Below are 9,384 nucleotides of genomic sequence, written 5' to 3'. Positions count from 1 at the left end.
ATTTGTTTTTGTTGTTTCTCTGAACACCTATATTTTTCTATCCTCTTATTATCTGTTTGAACTTATTTTCTACCTGTGGTCTCTCTCATTCTGCTTTTTAGTTTAATATTCTTTATAGTGGCTTTCTCTCTCCAACAGGGGATCTAGACAAATCATTGCAGTATCCATTACCATTAGGCACTTCTTATAAATTCATTCTTCTTCTTATTTTTTTAAAATTTATTTCTGAGAGAGAGAGAGACAGCGTGAGCAGGGGAGGGTCAGAGAGAGAGGGAGACACAGAATCTGAAACAGGCTCCAGGCTCCGAGCTGGCTGTCAGCACAGAGCCCGATGCAGGGCTCAAACTCACAAACTGCGAGATCATGACCCAAGCCAAAGTAGGACACTTAACCGACTGAGCCACCCAGGTGGCCCCAATTCATTCTTATTTTTTAAAGAAGATAACACATCCGGACTCTAACATGCTGGGATTGTAAATGATTATAAAAATAATAATAACCGGGGCACCTGGGTGGCTCAGTTAGTTAAGCGTCTGATTCTTGGTTTCAGCTCAGGTCATGGTCTCATGGTTCGTGAATTAAGCCTCCAACTTCGGCTCAGGTCATGATCTCACAGTTTGTGAGTTTGAGCCCCGCGTCTGGCTCTGTGCTGACAGTTCAGAGCCTGGAGTCTGCTTCAGATTCTGTGTCTCCCTCTCTCTCTCTGCCTCTCCCCTGCTCACGTTCTCTCTCTCTCAAAAATGAATAAACTTAAAAAATTAAAAAAAAAAACGAATCAAGTCACAACATCTAACATTTGGGTTCCAGTTCCAATGTCTTACGTCTTACTTGTCACCCGTCATAGGAACATTACAAGAACAATACTGTGAACACCCATGCATCCTTTACTTAGGTTCACTGATGGTTAGCATTGGTAAGTTTGTTTGATCTCTTTCCCTTCCTCACCCTTCCACAAACACACTTCCCTGAACCATTTGAAAGTTAACTGTATATATCATGAAATTTCAGTCCTAAATATTATAACATATAGTCCTAAAAACAAGGGCTTTTTTTGTTTTCTTTGTAATGGATACTGCAATGCTTTGTCTAGATCCCCTGTCAGGGATAAAGAACTTATGCCTTCATACTTTTGGAGTGCCACTGGCATATAGCCCTTAGCTGTCGGTCTTCTCTGGAAATTATCTTGGCTGAAGAAATTGTGTAGCCCAAGGTCACACGTCCCCAGGGCCATCTGTATCCCATGACTGACTGAAGTGGAGGCGTGAAAGCCTAGATGCCTTCCTGACTCAGCATAACTCGGAAGGGCCATTACGGCGTCACCTCCCCAAGGGTTCATGAGGCCTTTGTTGAGACTGCATTGCAGCCCAAACTTTCTCTCTGCCCAGAAATGCTTTTTATTTCTCCCCTTCTATTCCTTTCCATAGGTATTGATCCCAAGAGCACTTCCTAATACAATTCTTGCATACTAATCTCCATTTCAAATCTCAGGTTTGAACAAGTTCAAACCTCAACCTGTTTGGTGACAGAAGTGGCTTGAGAGAAGTTGAAACAAATATCAATTTTAGGGTCTCACTCCAGAATTTTACCATCATAACAGCTAAAAAGTATTTTCTCATGTTAGACTTAAACTCTCCTGTCTCAATGGTCTCCAAGATATAGTAATTGGAAAAAGCAAAGCATCATGAGCTTCCATTTGTGGGGGGTAAAAAGAGAATACATTTATATATATGTTTATATGTGCATAGAGTATCTTTTTAAGGAAATACAAAAAATTTGTAGTAGGGTTGCTTTGGGGACAGAGATCAGGAATCTGGGTGTAGAGGACCTAGATTTTTGTTTGTTTGTTTTGTTTTATTTTACTGTGAGCCCTTTGATATTATTCTGATTTCTATCATGCACTCTGACTTTTTTTTAAAGGATGGAAACAAAATGGTAATTGTTGCTAGTTTGAAGTGGTAGGAATATGGTTTTGTTGTATTGGTTGTAATTTTCTGTAGTTTTAAAAATTAAAATTTCTAAAACCAAACTCATCTGTGTATTTTTTCTTGTGGACATAGGGACCACCTTACTTATCGAAACACTTCACTTGCTTGTAAGGGACGATCAAAGAATCTCTTAGCCTTTGCTTCTATGAGTTAACAACTTGAATTTAAACTTTCATTGTGGTAATTCATAACCTGTTGATTGGATGATCATTTTTGTCACTTTTCTTAGAACGTTAAGCACATTCACTACATTTTTTCCCAAAGTATAATTATCAAAACTAGATGTACTGTTGTTTACCAAAGATCTAAATAATGCAGAGGAAAGAGCTGATTTTTTATTCATGGCCTAACCTTGCAGAATCATGCTCAACTAATGCTCTGTGAGATTTTTGCTCATTGTGAGCACACTCTGAAATTTTGAATAAATCTGTTTATTTTTTTTCTTTTTTTTTTTTTTTTTTGAATAAGAAAACAAATGAGGTCCACAAAGCTGTCGGCATATATTGCTGAGCTTACCATACAAGACAGAGCAGAGGAGAATACATCCTCTCTGTGGGCAGCCAGAGGCAGAAGAAGAGAGTGGTGGCCGAGGCAGGGGTGCACAATACCTTCAAAACTCACCATCACACCAGTCAGGCCTCCTTCCTGTGGTGCAGAAAGATGAAGGTATGGGGGAGTAACAGTTCCTACCTGAGAGAGCAGCTATGGGGCCTAAACCTATCAATACATTGCAAATATTAATAAATGTTAAATTATTCTTAGACTCAATATATATTCTATAATTATAAAACATAATATATAAGTACATGAAGTTATATTAAATTAAATTGATTAAAGAAATTAAATTATGCTATAAATCTATAAATATTAATTCATTTAATATTAATTAAATAAATGAATACAGACAAAGCACTTAAAAGTGAGCTAGGCATATGGTATATGTTCCATAAATGTTAGATATCTTTACTTATTTTTGTATCTCCAGGATGTAGCACTGTGCCTACCTCTTCTAAGATATGTAGTCAATATTTGTTTACTCATTCTTTCAGTCAGGTCCAACCTCTTACTGACTTGTGATGGGCAAATTGCTTCTTATCCACGCCTCTGGTCTTTCTTTTCTTCTTTCTTTTCTTTCTTTCTTTCTTTCTTTCTTTCTTTCTTTCTTTCTTTCTTTCTTTCTTTCTTCTTTCCTTCCTTCCTTCCCCTTCCTTCCTTCCTTCCTTCCTTCCTTCCTTCCTTCCTTTTTCTTTCTTTCTTCTTTTTTCTTTTATTTTAAAGAGAGTGTGTGCAAGAGCTGGGGATAGAGGAAAAGGGGAGAGGAGGAGAGAACGTTAAGCAGGCTCCAAGCTCAGTGTGGAGCCGATGCGGGGCTCTATCGCATGACCCTGGGATTATGACCTGAGCCAAAATCAAGAGTCAGACGCTCAAAATCAGAGAACTCTAGATGCTGGCGAGGATGTGGAGAAACGGGCACCCTCCTACACTGTTGGTGGGAATGCAAACTGGTACAACCCCTCTGGAAAACAGTGTGGAGGTTCCTCAGGAAACTAACAATAGAACTCCCCTAGGACCCAGCAATAGCACTGCTAGGAATTTACCCAAGGGATACAGGAATGCTGAGGCATAGGAGCACATGTACCCCAATGTTCATAGCAGCACTCTCCACAATAGCTAAAACATGGAAAGAGCCTAAGTGTCCACCCACGGACGAATGGATCAAGAAGATGTGGTTTATCTATACCATGGAATACTACATGGCAATGAGAAACAATGAAATCTGGCCATGTGTAGCAACATGGATGGACCTTGAAGGTGTTATGCTGAGTGAAATAAGTCAGGCAGAGAAGGACAAATATCCTATGTTTGCACGTATAGGAGGATTAGGAGGAACTTAACTGAGGAACAAGGGGGAGAAGAAGGGGGGAAATGGTGGGGGAAAGGGAGAGAGGCAAACCATGAGAGACTCTTGAATGCCGAGAACAAACTGAGGATGGATGGCTGTGGGGGGGGGGGGGGGGGGGGGGATGGGCATGGAGGAGGGCACTTGTGGGGATGAGCACTGGGTGTTATGTGGAAACTAATTTGACAATAAACTATTTGTAAAAAAAAAAAAAAAAAGAGTCAGACGCTCAACTGACTGAACCACCCAGGTACCCCATCCACTCCTGTGGTTTCTATGAGGAAGGACCTTCCCAGCACACTTGGCTTCTTGCCACACCCCTCATTCTGGTGTGGCACACACACACATACACACACTCCTTGGATGGGGAGTTTGGGAGAGACTCTTGAGGATTTTGGTGGGCCATAGTCTGGCCTTGTTCTCCTCTCCTCTCTTGGATCCATATTCTGTTCTTCTTGGAGGCGAGCTCTGTGAGGGGCTTGTCCCATGGGCATGTGTGTTGAGCAAAGACTAAGGGAAGTGAGGTTGCCTGATTTGAGGTTTTGTGCTGGGGATACCAATGTTGCTGCACACCTAAACCTCAGTTTCAATAACTCTATTGATCATAAAACTGATACTTTGATCTCCATCTAATTTTTTTCATCCTTATCTTCTCTCTCCACTGGCTCTAAACCTAGGCAGGGAAAAGAGAAGACTCACTTATGAACACCCCTCTTCAAGCTCCAATATCATTTAACATATACTTAAATTTTTTTTTAATTTAATTTATTTTTAAAATTTACATCCAAGTTAGTTGATTTCAGGAGTAGATTCCTTAATGCCCCTCCAGTAACCCTCTGTTTGTCTTCCATATTTAAGAGTTTCTTATGTTTTTGTCTCCCCCTTTTTTTATATTATTTTTACTTCCCTTCCTTTATATTCATCTTGTATCTTAAAGTCCTCATATGAGTGAAGTCATATGATATTTGTCTTTCTCTGACAAATTTAGCTTAGCATAATACCCTCTAGTTCCATCCACATAGTTGCAAATGGCAAGATTTCATTCTTTTTGATTGCTGAGTAATATTCCATGTTATATATATACCACATCTTCTTCATCCATTCATCCATTGATGGAGATTTGGGCTCTTTCCATACTTGGGCTATTGTTGATAGTGCTGCTATAAACATTAGGGTGCATGTGTACCTTCAAAACAGCATATCTGTATCCCTTAGATAAATTCATAGTAGTGCAATTGCTGGGTCACAGGGTAGTTCTATTTTTAATTTTTTGAGGAAACTCCATACTCTTTTCCAGAGAGGCTGCTCCAGTATGCATTCCCACCAGCTCATTTAACTGTGGTAAATACTTTTGTGATAAGTGCTGGGGAAGAGAGAGTCAAGATCTAAAGCATGAATCAGAGTAAACAAGAAGATACGGTCAAGATTCCTAGGCTGAAGGACAAAGACCCTATGGTAAGGAAGACATGCACAGAAGAGAACTGGAAAGAAGGCTAGGGAGCTGGATGGAAAGAATGAGGGGGAATATAGATCAAATAAGGGCATATATAAGTAGGCAGGGACACATGTATCCTCGGTAGAAATGTCATTCAAGAACTTTGCATTCTGAATGACCTCTTTATATGCTCTGTGGAAAATGGATTGTAGGAGACAAAAATGGATGTGGGTAGACTAGCAGGAATCAAATCTAGAGGTTTTATGCTCTCTGCATGGATTGAAGTGATGGGAGTAGAAAAGAAGATTTGAGGGGCGCCTGGGTGGCTCAGTCGGTTAAGCGTCCGACTTCGGCTCAGATCATGATCTCATGGTTCGTGGGTTCGAGCCCCGCATTGGGTTCTGTGCTGACAGCTCAGAGCCTGGAGCCTGTTTCAGATATGGTGTCTTACTCTCTCTCTGCTCCTCCCCCACTCAAGCTCTGTCTCTCTCTCTCTCAAAAATAAATAAACAAAAATTTAAAAAAAGAAAAAAAGAAAAGAAGATTTGAATGATATTTAGGAGGCAAACTTGTCAAAACTTGGTGCTGGATTGGATGTGGGCAAGAAGAGAAATCAAAGTGTCAACATATCTCCTGGATTTTCAGCTTGCATAACCAAGCAAATGAATGGGAGGCACCAATCAAAGATATCAGGAGTAAAGACAGACCAAATTTTGAGAGAAAATGTGAATTCAGTTTTGATATGTTGTGTCTGCAATGCTTTTGATATATCCAAGGAGAGATGTTAAGAAGGCATTGAATATATGGATCTGGAGTTCACAGGAGAGATCTGGGCTGAAACTATGCAATCATGAGTCACTGTACTATATTTATATACCCCCTCTCTCTTTCTCTCCCTGTCTCTCACTTTCTCTATATAGTAATTAAAGTAATATATGCATAGTAATTAAATAGACTGTCCCTATCTCCCTCTTTCTGTCTCTCCTGCCTTCCCTCTTATATATGTAGTAATTAAATTAATAAATATGTGAAGTAATTAAATTAAAATTATATATAGTAATTAAAGACAAGGTGTGATGAAATCACCTAGGGAGAAAGTGTGGCTAGATGGAGGAGAGACGGTTGCTCAATACTGAGCCATGACCTCCAGCAAAGAGGTCTGATGAAGGAGAGCTCACCAGACAGACTGAGAAGAAGCCAGAGGGTAGGAAGAAAAGCAGGAGAGTGTGGAGTCAAGGAAAGAAAGTGTCCAAAGAGGGGGCACCTGAGTGGTTTAGTTGGTTAAGCGTCCAACTCTTCACTTTGGCTCATGTCACAGTCTCACCGTTCCGTGAGTTTGAATCCTGTGTTGAGCTCTGTACTGATAATATGGAGAGTGCCTGGGATTCTCTCTCTCCCTCTCTTTCTCTGCCCCTCTTCTGCTAGCTCTCTCTTTCACTCAAAATAAATACATTTTAAGAAAGTGTCTAAAGAAAACGTTTGTTGCACTGAATTGAAGATCTACAACAAATGGCTGTGCACCATTGATCCTGATTTTTATCCCTTCTTATCCAGATTCTCAGAAGTTGCTTTGATTTTTGCTCACTACCTGTGCTGGAAAATACCTTGCTTCTCACATTCTTTGTGTTCAATATTTACTGAATGCCAGCCTTGTCAAAATATCTGGGGTGAATGCCTAAGGCTTGTAGGCAGGGCTTCTCAGGGGTAAATGATAGATTTAGATAGAATTAGATAGAAACAAGCTCCAAAACTGGAGACCCAACGGGATACACCAAATGAACAGGATGGGCATGGTAAGAAGAAATGGTTTACACATATTTTCTGTTTTACATGTAAAAGATTGAATTTCTGGGGTAACCGTACCCCAAATGTTAAAATACCTGTAACCCTTGAGCACCTGCCCATGGCATATATCCCAAGACAGTAGGGTGACATCATTAGGGGAAGACACAGAACAAGGAGGCAGTGTTACGGTGTGACAGAGGCTTGGAGTGCGTGGGCAGGTGGAATCATTCACCTCTTCTCAGTATGTCAGGATGCCACTTGCTAGGAATATGGAAAAGAACTGGGCCCGAACCCCCCTTTTCTCCCTTTTGTTCACTTTTGGCCCAAGGCTTTTTGCTTTTTAAGGGAATAGTAAAAGTGTCAGCCATCGACATTCTCTTCTGTATATATTTATGGTCATGAAAGCAAGAATTATAAAAACTAGGTGGTACAATTATCCAAAGCTTCCTGAGATCTGGAACTTTGTTTTGTTCACTGTTAATAACTTCAATGCCTGGTGCTTAGTATGTTGTCCATGAATGAATGGATGGGTGGATGAATGAAGGAGGGAGTGATAGATCATCTTTACCCGTTATTATACACACAGGGAAATACATTATCCTCTGGAACGGGCCACAGAAACTGGCCCCCTGCCAGGGACACAAATGTGAAGTGTCATGAAGCACCTGTTAAAGCCTGCTGGATCCTCGCTCTCTGCCTCCTGTTTGCCCAAGCTGTGCAAATGGAAGAGCTTAATTAATTTCTCCACGGATGTCATACTGGCTAATGAGAAACGAGATCATCAGACCACAGAAAGGGAAGATCTGTACAAACTCTGCATTCAGTCGATTCCCAGTAAACTCTCTTGACTCACTCATGACTATCTGAATGCTATCAGTGCATTCAAATCTACAAGGCCTGGTGTTTTGCCTTCTGGGATACATCATGAATCAGTTAAGGTCACTGACAGGCTGCTTTGCTAGTGGCAGCTCCCAAGGACTAATACATTCCTGAAAACTGGAAAAAGGCCAACTTCATGTCTTTCTGAAAGAAGAATGAAAGGGATGACCTTGAAAATTATTAAGCCAGCAGCAATACTCTGAAAAGTAGTACAGTAAATCAGCAAAATATCAATTTAGAAAGGCTGAGAGGAGAATAAAGCAGAAGGTATGGTTTTATAATAAATGATCCTGCCTGACTCACCTAATTTCCTTCTAGGCAGAGGGATAAGCCTGGTGGAAGGAAAAGGAACAATAAATTAAACAATTTTTTAACCTATCCAAAAATTTCATTTGTCTCGCATAACAATTTAAAATGAGGAAAACATATTCCAGGCAGGTATATTGGTAGGAGGATTAAATTATAAGAGGAACCATCATCAACCGTATAGCAAATGTGTTTTTTAAAAATTTTTAATGTTTTTATTTATTTCTGAGAGAGAGAGTGTGAGAAGGGGAGGGTCAGAGAGAGAGGGAGACACAGAATCTGAAACAGGCTCCAGGCTCTGAGCTGGCAGTCAGCATAGAGCCTGACACAAGATTCAAACCCATGAACCCTTGAGATCATGACCTGGGCCAAAGTCGGCCACCCAACCTACTGAGCCACCCAGGCGCCCCAGCAAATGTGTTTGAAAGGGATTTCAAAGGGGTCATGTATTCATTTATTGAAGACCTATTTGTTGAACATTTACTGTTTTCCAGGCACTGTTCTAGATGCTGGAGCTACAGCACTGAACAAACCAGGCTATAATCCTTGCTCCATAGAACAGAAAGTGTGGGGTGAAGAGTTATGCTTTTAGATAAAATGGCTATTGGCAGACTTGAATAAGGTGTGAGAGAGAGTCATGCAGGAATTTGGGGATGAGCATTTCCCATGTGAAAATTGCATGCACAACTGCCCTGAGACAGAAGCGTATTTGGTTGGTGCTTTATACTGAGGCCACCATGGAGCAAAGAGGAGTTGAGGTCAGAGAGGGAGCAGGGCCCAGATCAGGACAACTGCCACTTTCAGCAAGGACTACTGGATGTTCAGTACCGGGTAGCCCTTTGTATTTGTGGGGAACCCTCCATCATCTAAGTCTGGGTAGGGGGCAGGTCACCCTGAGCTCTAACCTTTAAAGTGGAAGGGACCCACCCTCTCCCCACTTCCTGGTCAAAGATGGGTCAAGTAGACTTGGACAACTGGCTGTTCCTGTTCAGGACTTGGGGCCACAAGGGAAAGAATTCGAGCCTCAGGCCCAGGGGTGTGGAGAGCACTGCAGCTTAGTGTGTGCAGTACCAGCGACAGTGCCCTGAGCAGAG

This window comes from Hyaena hyaena, unplaced genomic scaffold (genome assembly GCF_003009895.1).
Source record: "Hyaena hyaena isolate Hyena2069 unplaced genomic scaffold, ASM300989v1 scaffold_175, whole genome shotgun sequence".
Lineage (NCBI taxonomy): Eukaryota > Metazoa > Chordata > Mammalia > Carnivora > Hyaenidae > Hyaena > Hyaena hyaena.
Note: the sequence above shows the minus strand (reverse complement) of the source record.